Source organism: Pundamilia nyererei, unplaced genomic scaffold, assembly GCF_000239375.1.
Source record: "Pundamilia nyererei isolate P.nyererei 1_Seehausen unplaced genomic scaffold, PunNye1.0 scaffold00061, whole genome shotgun sequence".
NCBI classification, from domain to species: domain Eukaryota; kingdom Metazoa; phylum Chordata; class Actinopteri; order Cichliformes; family Cichlidae; genus Pundamilia; species Pundamilia nyererei.
In genome coordinates, this window is record NW_005187462.1 from 208,511 (window position 1) to 222,319 (window position 13,809).

A 13,809-nucleotide genomic window follows, 5' to 3' on the forward strand; every position below is an offset into this window, starting at 1 on the left:
CGGTACCAAACGGTCCATGGCCGCTGGTCTAAACGAACATTATTCTAGCTAATGTTGCCAGCTAACACTTTCCCTCTGATTAACAGTTGATTATTCTCACATCATATGAGAGTTGATTCACTGTCAGAGTAGCAGTGTTTCACTAACAGCAACACTAACAGCAGCCTTACTGACAGGCAAAGTTCAGCATATCCTCAACAACTCACTGCAGTATTGCTGTCATTGTTCAGAGGAGAAGTCGTTTACCATAGTTTTATACCAGACTAAATAAATGTGGATGCTTCTCACTGTCACTGACAGCTGAGGTAAGCGGTGGACTAACAGCCCACAGACAGGGATAAACTGTGGGGTCTGTCCAGCTTCTGTCTAAAGTAGCAGAAACATGCTGAGCAGCCTCGGCCATTATGGGGAACAATGTGTATATTTACTGTTTTTGATCTCTTTCGGCTAACAAAAACACGTTAGTGCCGTAGCAGCTTTAACTATGATTATGAACTTGAATTGAGAGGGACAAGAAAACGGAACTCAGCTGACTAATCTACAGACATCTAGTGGTGAAGCTTTACACACTGTAAGGGTTTGTTTTGAGTATGAGAATATTCTGCAGCAATCATTTGCCAAAGTATTTCAAATTTGCTGAAATCTTTAACTTAACAATCATCTTCACACAGAAGCCTCACAGAACTCGTTTAACCATGCATGTCCCATTAGCTGTACCCGTGTGAACTCAGGGCTAAAATGGAAACGGGACAGGAAAACAGGCTTTGGATCAAAATTGAAGGGCTACTGAAGTGTTTAAAATTCAGCTCTGAGCCCTTTTATCCGTGGCTTGAATCTGTCACTCAGTGAGCGGTTAAAATGGAAAATGTAAGTACACATCTGAGGTTTTCAGCTTCATTTCCCCTCATTTAGACAGAGCCTTTTTTTGGGGCACTGCTTATCAGATCCACCTTAACCTTCAATAACAACCCTGGACTACTGTGGAAAGACACATTTCTGTGTGTGGCTCTTGGTGTTTATTTAACAAATATGACTAATGGATTAGATTTCCTGTTAAATATAGCATGTGCTGTCATCATTTTAAACAAATCGGGACTGAAAATGTGGACAAAGTCTTCACTGTAAACACTGTAAAAACGACTGCTCTGACCCTTCCATTGTGTGCTTTCAATCTGTTGCACCACTTACTTGCCTTCACTGGAGGGTCTCTGCTCTTCATCATGTCTGACCAACAGTACTTTCATGTACACAAATCTGAGAGTAAAATACTTGGAGTTCAGATGTCAGCTTGCTCTGTTTTGAAATATCAACTCCAGTTCCCAGAAATTGACTACACACTGCTCATACGTGTGTTTCAGTGTGGGCAGCGGCGTATTATGGAAAGGTATCAAAAAATGATAGAAGCAGAAAGACACAAGAACTGTGTGTTTATTTTTCTTTAGAAAGATTCTGTATTTTCTGATCTTTGATGGATTCTTTTCACCTCCAGTAACCAGTAGCCTTTGAGCCATTTAAACTCGGACCATTAAATGAACAGCAGCATGGAGAGTAGTGATCTTCAGTGTCTTGTCAGTCAAAAGTGATGTCAGGAACATTCTACTGTTAGCCAGGAAACAAACCAACACAAACCCTTCATATAAATGGAAACGGTTAGTCTTACACTTTGGAATTGTTACAAACAAGATGTGCTGTCATGAGTTTTAGAGGCGCTGGAAAATCAAACTTATGATAGAAGAAGAAGCACTCCAAGAGCACAAACCTTCGCCAGGGCAGCTCGCTCTCTGAGCAGTAAGGGAATATTGTCATATTTTGTATATATTCAATTTGTTTTCTTTGTTGAAAGCCAAATTTTAATGGACTGTTAAAATGATCCTGTTTTACACTCATACAAGATTTTATCAGAATTTGTTCAAAACCTTCAAGCTATCGTGTTTACAGCCAGAAAGAAAAAACATAGCATCTTTTGTAGAAATCTTGGCTATGTCTCATTTAGAGTCCAACTGTTGTTAGATTCTTCTTACTGTAGCTCGTCTAACTCTGCACGAAACATAAATATAACCTGCCACCTCTCCAGAATTACAGAAAGACCCTTTGTTCAAATTTCACATTAACAAATTTTATGTCTAGCATGCCCAAAATAAGTCTGATGTGTTTAGTCAAAAAGCATCTGGTTTCAAATTTGACTTTATTTGACTGAAAAGCAGAATTGAATTACACGTTAGCACGGTCATTAAAACGCTGTTAGAGAAGGGTTTAAAGCAACCAAGTCACTGTTCTGCTCAGGCTGCTGCTGAGACAAAACACAGTAGTAGCTTTAAGCCAGACGTCCAGATGCCTTTTGACCTGCCTATCGCCCTATTAATGTGTGCATAATGATGATGAGGCTCACTTGGCATGCACTTTAAAAACTTTCTAGACCACATGGCCAACCAGAATCCAGTCTGTTTGGTCTCTGTCTGGTCTAACATTAAGACATACTGTAAATCTGGACTGAACCAGTTTGTTTGTATGATGCATGTGCCGTGCTGCCGTGCTGCCCATTTGAATTACTCTGCGTAAATGAGCTTGCTGGTAAAAACTGCTTTGTGGTTGATTAAAGCTCCATCTGTTTCCAATGTCAGCCAAGAGCTCTAGTGGAGAACAACTGCAGTCAGCTCTGGCATTTTTCACACTAGAAACTGTAAACAGTCTCACACAAGACAAATTCTAGGCAAGTAAAGCTGGGTAGGACATTGGAATCATTTCCACACAGTCTTCAGCACTGAAAACAAGAATGATTGTTTGCAGTGAGTTTGCATAGATTCTGGGAAAGCTTAAATATCCCCATTTTAAAATAGCACAAACAATGACTTTAGTTACATTTATTTTTTAGGTCTAACACAACTAAAAGAATAAACTGAAGCGATATTGACAGTGTCTTTGAAAAGGAATAATTACGTGTCTGAAGGGTTTGTTGTCGCCATTTATTTCTCAGCCTCTATGTTTGGCAGACAAAGAATATAATTACTCCTGTATTGATTTTAAATAATGTCAATGACGTTGCTGTTGTGGCAAAACCAGAAGCTGCAGCAACTGTTGTTGTTGTTGTTGTGCGTTATGCCAACAACGGCAGTTGCAGCCAAGATCTAAGGAAAAATAAATAAAAAGACAATAAAAAAAACAATGCGGATCAATCAACCAGCAGTACAGTCTGGTCAGTCTGAGTAAAAACAGGCAGAAATGATTCTGAAAGGAAGTCAACAGAATAGTGCTGATGCATGCATCATTTGGCTGAAACTTCTGTTGTTGTTCACAGACTTCATAAAGTTATGCTCAGACAATTTCAGAAGCCGGCAGCAGACAGATTAAAGTATATTGCCTTCTTTCTTTAAAAGAAACTGATTTTCTTCATTTCTCACTCATGCGGATTGTAAAAGCTAAATAGGAACAACCAACTTCAATATTATTGATCGTTTTATTAAAAAGTAAATACATTTTGTTTCTTTTTATTTAAATACACACAAACTAACAAACATGTAAGCATAGCTGTTACACAAAAGCCCAAACCTTTATCTAAATACAGATAGCTGTTCAACACGAACATGTAGGGATGCAGTGTAGAAAAACACAAGAACTGTTCTTTCATCAGAAGCAGTTTTGTTTGCATGTGCTGAGATTGCATGCATAGTCTAATTCATTTTATCAATGAAAGGATTTTGCAGTTGTGGTCAGAAGTTTGCACTCAATCGTAGGCATGGATGTCATAGTGAGTTTGGGATTTTTTGATGTCTTTGAACTCCACGTGGAATAATTGGGAAACATGCATCTTTAAAAAAGAAGAACTGAGAGCATAAGTTTGTATTTATTTGGCATTTTAGTTAAAAGTATAAATATATCCCTAATATAATGTCCCTCAGCAAACTGCCACTCAGCGAGACCTTTTTGGTAGCCAAGCTTCTGTCTGTCTGGATATTTGACCACTCCCGTCAGAATAGGTAGAGTTATATCTAAATTGGTTAGTTTCCTGGCGTAGACCTGGATTTAAGCACAGTGCAGAAATTTTCAATAGGTTGAGGTTGGGGTGAAGGTCATTCTTGATGCTTAATATTAGCCTGCTTCATTTGAAAAACCAAGCTTAAATTGTTTATGGGATCATCGCCCTGCTGGATCACAAGTCTATGAACATATTTATTTTCTCTGTGAAGTTGTATAAAAAATTTATAAAATACATTTTATAAATTTTTTATACAACATTTTGTTTGTAGGAAATGTTTCACTTTGAGAGGCAATCTCAAGTAGCCATTTCATTAACTGAAATAACCACTGGAATAAAACATGAAAGCAATTTCATTTGTTCGTCTGAACAAGACTCTTCCATTTATGTCACAGCTGAAAGGCCAGACATAAAACCGGAGTGAAAATTGAGCCATCATTGAGCAGCGAGATGTGATGACCTTTATCAGTAAATACAGTCATTTCTGGAAGGTATTAATAGCACTGCATTCAGTTGCTCAAATTACAGAAATAGAAATATATCATAGTTAAGCTACAAGTTCACACTGTGGTTTCTTTCTCCCCTTTGCAACAACTGCCCACTTTCTGTGTAAATAGAATGCAAATGTCAGCTTATCAGTTTGCAAAAGGTAGGAGGATGACCTCTTCAGCTAAAGGTTAGAAGGATGTAGGGGAAGAAATTATTCTACTGCCCAACAGTCGGGGGACTGTGAATTTTAGAAAACCAACCTACCTCAAAAATTATAGCCTGCAAATATCAGTCCATGTCCAGATGGATTTAATAAGTTTTCTTCGTCCCACTCCTTTTTCAGGCAATTTTTGTTTTGTGCATTTTATGTTCAATATAGGTATTTGTTGTGCCTGAAAATGAACAAACAAATGAATGAAATGAATGAATGTCATAAACAGCTTTGCAATGTTCTTTGAACAGACAGGACCAAAGTGGAGACATTTGGCTACAATGCACGGCTCCATGTTTGGTGAAAACCTGACAGAGCAGACCGGTGTAAACACCTCATACCAACTGTAAGCATGGTGGTGGAGGGCTGATGATTTGGGCTTGTTTTACAACCACAGGACCCGGGCTTCTTGCAGCTGACTGTGAAGGCCTCTGCTGAAGTCAAACTGGGTCATGCAGCAGGATAACAAGCAGGAGCAAATCTGCAAGAGAATGGCTGAAAAAGAGAAGACTCAAAATGTTACAAACCTCAGTCTGACTGACATGGCAAATTTGTTTTGTTACAGCAGAAAGTGGACAGTGCAAAGTTACATAGCAAAAATTAGAAAAACACTGGAATAGGATAAGAATAAGATGCTGTACACAACTGTACACAATAGAATAGAATAGAAAAAAATACTATATACAACTGAGTAAAATACAACGTTGTCAGAAAAAGAGTATTGCACTTAGTGTTATTGCTATTGCACATGTGTGGATGTGTGTGTTTGGTCAGTTGTGAAGTCTTTGTTGTGCAGTCTGACTGCTCAGCGCTGTCAGAGTCTCCTGCATGGGGTGGAGATGTTGTCCAACAGGGATGACAGCTTAGCTACCATTCTCCTGTCACTCACCACATCCACTGCATCCAGAGGGCATCCTAGAGCAGAGCTGGCCCTCTTAAGGCCCTCTGGACCTTGAGAGTGAGACTGATGCATAAACAAATTTCCATAAATTCAATGAACTGAAGCAAAGCTATAAAGGAGTGTGGGCCAAAATTTCTCCACATTAACTTGAGAGATGACAAGTTATGCTGAAAATAACTACTTAAAGTTATTGCTACTAAAGGTGTTTGTATAAACTACCACATTGTGGTTTGGTACTGAGGCGTTACCCTTGCAAGGTCAGTGAGTGGGGTTACATCACTTGAGGCTAAAATCTATACCAGCATAGCATGACTACTTGTCATCTACACGGCAATAGATCAAGCAGGAAATTGCCTCATTTTTTATAATTACCCTCCATCTGCTGGTTATTGAGACTTTATATGTTTTCATAAGGAGCCGTCATTATATTGATGTTTGTGTTGTCTCTCCAAAGAGAACCTGGTTCAGTAGGAGCACATCACGTCACAGAATAGTTACTCCTATAGAGTCATTCCCGAGCAAGGAAATAAGTTGTCAGTGTTAACATGGAGGAGACGGTTGCATCGGTGGGCAACAACTCCCTCCATCTCAGGAGGGAGTTGTTCTCCCCTCTCCTGACCTTGTCATGAGGAGGTATCCTATCAATTATTCACTCTCAGCGGTGTGTTGTGTTGTTTTTGAGTGAACAGAACAGCTTATTTCTCTGGATCTGGTTCAATGTGATGTTTTATTGGTTTCCCAGAAGTCCTTGCCTGTGCTGCTAGAAATTCATCATCTTGTAAAAAAAGAAAAAGTAGTCTGAGTAAAGTGCACCCGTCTCTCTACTCAAAGATGAGTCTTATCTCACTTATTTCTCCTGCCTGTCAGATTTATTCTCACTTCACTACAGCTTTAAACGAGCCACGAAAAAGTATTCGTCCCCTTCCTAATTTCTTATTTTGTTGTTTTGCTGTCACGCCTACATTTTTTAGATCATTAAACAAATTTTAATATTAGATATTGGACAGCTTTATATTGTGAGATGCTGAAAATTTTCTTTTAATATTTTTTTATTTAATTCGTTCTTTCTACCTTGAACTTTAGCCAAAAGTTTATTCGTTGAAAGAAAATCTTTCGACAGAATCACTCCCAACAACTATTTTTGGTTCCAGCCAGCACCTTTGTGTTTACCACAGTTCATGGGGACAGCAAAGCGTTGCACATCTCGATACCTTCCATAAAAACACATGTTATTCAAGGTTTGCTTGGCTCAGACATACAGAAATGGGCACCGACAGCAAAACTTACATAACAAATAACACCAACTGTATATTTCCTTAAAATCAGATTTAGCCAGGACATTTCTGTCTCTAACACATCTGATTTGTAGATGGATATCTTAAAAACATGACAGTAAATGCAAAGTCCCTTAAAACAACAAAGGTCAGATAGGATTAGTTGACACAGACATTTGCTCTCATTATGCTGTAGGCCTCAGAGACATTTACCTTCATGTCCACCGGTTCAGGTGTTTTGGGTGACAGTCACACTGAAATGCAGAATCACTCACTCATCATCGCTCTCTGCTTGGCTGCCCACATGGATTCATCTACAAGATCAATACAAAGGGAGTTTGCTGCTTTCTCCAATGCTTGCCAAGAAAACAGTCCTTCTTCCTCTTATCAGTCTCCCATCTCTCTTTAATGTTTTTCCGTATATTGTTGGACAGTCATGACTTTATTTCCAATGTACTTTGTCCAGTACCTCATAAATGAGATAGTCTTAGGATTGGCTTAAGAATTTTTACTCCCTCTAGCAGATCGTTACATGGAGAAACCTTTTGAATACAAGCGAGCTCATCCACACAGGTGCACACAGACACAAACTACACCTTTCTTGGCTGTTACCTCAAAGCACATTGTGTGCTGTCATTCTTGCGTGCTACACAATATCATTCAATATTTAGTATTTACTGTTAGTTACAGATTATTGCAATGGTGCTGTGTTTATTATGTTGCTCTCTCTTTTGCTCGTTGTCTCTTTTTTTATTTTTTCTTCTCTCAACAGGTGATCCAGGAGATTTTTTTTCCTGTCTGTAACAACTGAAAATAAAATATAATAAATAAATAATAATAACAAAGGTCAATCAAATGGACGAATACGGCAAGGACGTGATGATCCACCTTCAGACAGTTCTGATGGCTAAAGAACCAAACGGGACAGGCAAAAAAATAAGACATCTTTTTTACTACTTTTCTAAGTTGTACCAAGTGTTTTAGTTTCTGGGGCTGTGGTGATTTTTCCTCTTCATGTGGTCACTGGATTGCAGGCAGTTGTGGCATGAACCTTCGCTTTCTTTGCCTTCTTCCAGTTTAAAAGGAGTTCTTTCTTTCTACTCTCACTGCGTCCCAGTTGGGGATCTTCTGATTGTTGGCGTTTTCTTTACCTTACAAAAGAAATGAAATCACAGTAACTGTGAACTGCTACTACATAAATAAAACTGGATTGAATTGAATGGAACAGAACAAAATAAACCATTGTGTTGTTTAATTATTCACTGTACACAAGACTTCCTGATTGACTTTTTACTACTAATGTTACCAAAGAGCAGCTGTCAGATGCCTGTCAGAGCCGTCAGAGCCACGTGTGGCTTCATTTCCATTTGTCTTGGGATGAGGCTTGTACACACGATGTTCCCGATCATGAAAGGATTTTTCTCTTGTACACTCAGGCACTCAAGGGGAACATTCAGTCCTTGGGTGATGGTGTTGTGAAGAGGAAAAGGTTCCTGATGCTGAGCTTTAATGTACAAATAATAAAATCCCTAAAGACGTGATTTGTACCACTTTTTGCCACAAGCAAAGTGGTGGATATCTTCCTGAGGGAGCCCATTATAGCATCTGGAGCTGCAGATGAAAGGCTTGCAGGGGATGCGATCTCTGCGTGTGTGTTGTTACCTGCTGGTTACCTAAGATTTTGTCATTTATCTCAGTCTGTTTGTCACAAAAGGTCGATGATAACAGTGTTTTAATAATGGAGCACCTGAAGATGTAACCTCAGGCAGTTTAAGTCACAGAGTGCGCACAAAATAAATTCTCCCAGTGACCCAACTCAACACTGATGATGCCAAACAGTGGCAGACTCTCTTTTCAGTCTGAACTGAACAGGAACTGTTGCACTCTTTTGGTGAAGTGTCGATAAGTTAAGGACACAAAACATATTCAGAGGTTTGTTTGTCACTAGCTCATACAGCATACGCATCGAAATCTCAAGCACGACTTATGAGGGAGTCTGGGAGTCGATGGCAAGACCAGGGTTTAGAAATAGTGATTTATCGTGGCTGTGTCAATATTGATTGATAAGACCGTCAGAATGATTTGTGAGTCCAAGTCTAACCAAATCCTGAAAATGCTCTTGAGACTTTTCTAAAAATGACAAATTAGGTATAATTAGGTATGTGACCTAATTATGAAGCACATTTTAAAATAAAAGTGATGCATATGAGCTGTGACTCATACTGAAGTATACTGAACTTCAGTATGAGTCACCAAGACTGTGGGATAGTCCACTGTGTTTAGTTGACTCTGTGGATTCTTTAAAAAGCAGTTAAAACATTTTGGTCCCAACTGGGTTTCTGAAGAGAATTTTTATTGAATTGTTTATTTATTTTTTAAACTAAACATATTTTAGTTTTTATATGTCTTACTGTGTCTTTTTAATAGGCTGTTGTGGCCCTTAATGTTCTTATTTATTTCACTCTTTCAGTGTGTGTGTGTGTGTGTGCAGCACTTTGTGACTGTTTGAGAATCACTTAAAAAATAAATTTGACTTATTTGCTTTGCTTTACTTACGCTTGCACCAGGTGCATTGATCAGGTCCTGTGTCAGCTCTTCACTGTTTTTTCTTCCTGTTTCTCAGATATTGTTCACTTGCTGTAGGTAGTTTTGTTTTCTTAGGCCTGCAACCTCTTCTTCTGCTATCCACTTATCCAGTTTCCTCCAATTTTATAAGCAATTTGTCAGCTTTCTATATCAATGTTCTTGGCTGATGGCACTTGGAGTAAAAATATTGTTTTATGCCTGTCAAAATGTGTCATATTTGGCATTTTTCATAGATTTAGTTTAAAAAGAAAGAAAGAACCACATTATATGTTTTTGTGACAGGCTGCTAACAACAAAGTACTTATGTGTAGAAGGAACATTAGTTTACTGCTTGAGTTCCTGGTCTTTTTTATGCTTGAATGATTCATAGGTCAGGGTTAAGTGGCTTAACAAACAAACAAAGGAACAAACAACTCCAGAAAGCCTGAAGAGCTATTGCTCAAAAGCACTTTAAAAATGATTCCTGGCATTGGGCTCCGTGGAAACAAATTATAAAAGATATAAGAGAGGGTTCAAGACTTTTGCACATTACTTTTTTGTAAACTTTATTGTAGATTTTCTGTTTTTGCGTCATGACATAATGTTCTGGTCAGCCAGCAAGGAAGTAGGTCAGTGCATTAGATCCAGGTTTTCACTTACACAGTATGTGCAGCATTGTCAGATTATCCAAACCTCAGCACCATTTCCAGCACTACCTGTAGGTTCTCTGGTCTTCTTTTCCACCAACCGTATTAACAGCAGTTTGGTGGTCAGTATCTTGATGCTGAAGACTTTCATTATTATATGAAAAATGTCATAATGAATTTAAAAACCTGTCAAACCTCCAGATGTTAACAGTTGGATAATAATACACTCATTATCATAGGAACGCATATGCTAATCCAGTTGTTTCTGTATGATATTATTATTTATAAACAGCAGCCTCACATTTGCCATGACCTTTGGAAAATCTATCAATAACCATGTTAATACTGCAGTTCAGTGTTCCTGGAAAAATCTTGGATAAATATGGTAAATGCAGTAAAGTGGGTCTATAAAGAGTTCTAAAGGCCAGGGGATGGCTTTTTGAGTAAGAAAAATATGTTAATCATAGACTATGTCCTTCAGTCACTCTACAAGTGAACAAGTGGGAAATTCAAAGCACTTAATGGAGGAATATTGTTTGAAATAATAGCTTTCTTCTCTGCAGTGGAGTGCACCAAAGAGCAATATACATATTTATGCAGATTTTTATTGTATCTTGGTACCCATTCTTAACCCCTGTGTACCATACCACATTAAATCTGCAAATCCAAACTTGCACTCGTGTCAGTGTGCTTTTCTATCTACTGAGGCAGACTGTCAGCTCACAGGAAAGTTGAAGATTGATTTTTTTCTGCTTCATGATTTTAAAAATATATGTGTATTAAAATTATAGGCTAGGCCAAAGCCCACATTGACATTCAAGCCTTCAGGATGAAAAGGGCAGGTCTAATAGCATCGTTCTTTCGTGACATTTCGCTGATGTGGACTTTTCTGCAAACACAGAACAGACTTTTTTTTTTTAATTTAGCAGGAGCCACAGACCTTTCTCACAGCAGACATGTTGTCTTGTCACAGTAGATGAAGCACTATGACAAAAATGACTTTAATTGCTGTAGTTGTTCATGTTTAAAGGAACAACTGTGATTCTTCTGCTGTGACAAGTCGAGATGACTGCTTTTAAACATCTGATGCAGTAGACTGAATATTGAAAATGAGAGTAAATGTTACACATTTACAAACAGATACAAAACTGTTTCCAAAACAGCTGGGACCCCACATGAAATTTAATGATTTGAAAACCTAGAGACAAAACAATGAATATTTAAATAAAAAACAACAACACTGTGTTTATCTCCAAGAGGGCAATTAAGAGAGAATGAGACACAGAACACCAAACAAACACAAACATCAAATAAATCATTCTGTAAATAAACACAAAAGGTCAATATAAATGCAATCTAAAATAACCAGTCATATTTCAGGAACAGTGTGCTGATCATTTATAAAAGAACTGACTTGAGAGGGATGTTGTCACAGATCCCCCCTGAGACTCGACCCTGTCTGCACTCTTCTTGTGCTTTGTCTGTTGCTTTGGTTGACCCCAGGTATTTAAACTTATCTAGCTTCAACACACCTTCTCCTTACAGCTTCACTGTTACACCTGTAACTCTCTCATTCACACATGTACTCCCTGTTGCTTTTTACTGACTTCATTCTTCTCCCCCTGCACCACTTCTTTCACTTTTCCAGGTTTTTCCTGAGTATGGATCTGAGTAACATTTGCATTAAAAGATGCAGTCTGCTTTGGTACTGAAATGAAACATGTGTTTGCAGATGAGTGCAGTACAAGATAAGACCAGACACAAACCAGCCGTCGCACACTCAGGCCGGTCACACTTCCACTGGCCGATGCAGATTTATTGTGGCCTCATGTCCTCCAAACTCTCCTTTGATGGGTTATTGGTCCATAAAAATGTGCGTGCATAAACAAAAGACATCAACACGATTTATGTTCAAGAGAGCTGAAACGCTTGATGTTGGAGTGGACAAGGGTCAAAAACCAAAAACATCAAAGAGAATAAAACTGAATCAAATGCTAGAAAAAATAAAAACAAGAAAAAAAAGGCTTTGACAAAATGTGGAGCATCTTCCAGCCTCAAACATTTGATTAAACTGTACAGGTGCAAAAAAAAAAAAAGGAGTTAATAGCCTGAATGAAAAACCAATAACGGAGGAGAAATTATTAATTCACCAACTGCGTTTTGCAGTGGAACAGGTGGAGGTGGGTATGGTGTCACTGTGGGTGTTGATACTAAAGCAAATACTGCCAAACTCATAGAGTTTTAGCAAAATAAGAACAAATTAAACTGCAGCCTCTGGCGATGTCATAATTTATGGTCATTTTGATGTTTAATGAACACAAATGAGAGTTCCTGACTTTCCAATAATCTACACAATGATTTGCATAAAATATGAACATAAAATATAGCAATAAAGTTTTTGCCATTAGTTGTCACTAATAAATAGTGCAAAAAAGTAATGAAAGGTGTGCTGATGTTGTGCTGTACCAGGTTGTTCTACTATGAAACCTTCCTTTTCACAGCTTGCAACCCAAATCTTAAATCCCAACTTCAAGCAGAGAGTCGGAGAAAGGAAGCAGGTGTGAAGAGTCAGGAACATAAAGTCGAGCACTTGGACTTACAGGGCAAATTTCAGTTATGGGGTGCTTTACCAAACAGACAGAGCTGCAGTGCTGTTCAGTTTGATGCCTGAGAACTCGTACGCGTACTAGAAGTGATCCTTGATGCTCTTTTCTGAACTGAGTGGTTTCTGTCACATTTCAGCCCTGCTTATGGAACAAAGTGACTGGGTTTGAATCAGAAGTTAGTGAGAGTGGTCTCTGCCTATACGTCTACCCTTGAAAAGCCTGGAAAGTATTTCAATGGTCATCAAACCACATCTTTGTTGATATATACTAAGGTGTCAAAACTCATTATTAAAGGTAGAGGTCGTCATTATGAGGGAAAGAGGTAAAAAGAGAAACCATGACATGTTTTAGTCACAAAGGTCACAGAAGCCATCAACTGGCATCATCTGGAGTCTGGTGTTTTTCCACCGTCATCCTGTATGTCCACCTTGTGGGCGGAGCCTTAGTTCCTCACCTGTTCTGCTCACCTACCATCCATTGACAGCAATGAGTGAGGCAATACTCAAGGCCGACGCAGTAAATCACTCTCCGTCAGTTCGTCAGCTACCTCTGGTGCTAACCAGACTTATGTCTATGCTCTGTACTTGCCTTGATTTCCTTGTGCTTCCAGTTTTAGTCACGACGCCGTTTACTCACCTGCAGCTCAAGACTCTGAACACTGCTCACTTTAGCAAAATTCATTGCGTTGGTCCACAACCTGCCTCTCGGAAACTAAGCTTCTCACTGCTCTCACCTGCCTGTCACTCTTGGATTCCTGGAAACATAAGGTTGCAACCTCAGTCGATCACACTCCTCTCGGATGCTCACCCTCCTACCCTCTCGACAGCCCCACACTCTCCTCCTGCAAGTAAGCCTGCAAATTCAGAATTCACCTTTTCCACAGTAATTGCTCTGCCCACTCAGCATCTAATCTCACTCTGTTTCAGTGCCTTCATGTCAGACCTCCTGCTACGTTCCCAGGTCGTGTAATCTTGCATATCTGTTTGTTAAAAACTGTCCGACTTGTGTCTGCATTTGGGTCAACTCCCACGTACTGCCCCCCGGCCCAGCTTGAAATCAGTAGAGACGAAACTCTTCTACAGCCTGCATATTGATCTTCATTTCGACTGTTATTACACAACTGTACAGTTTTGTGGCTATGTT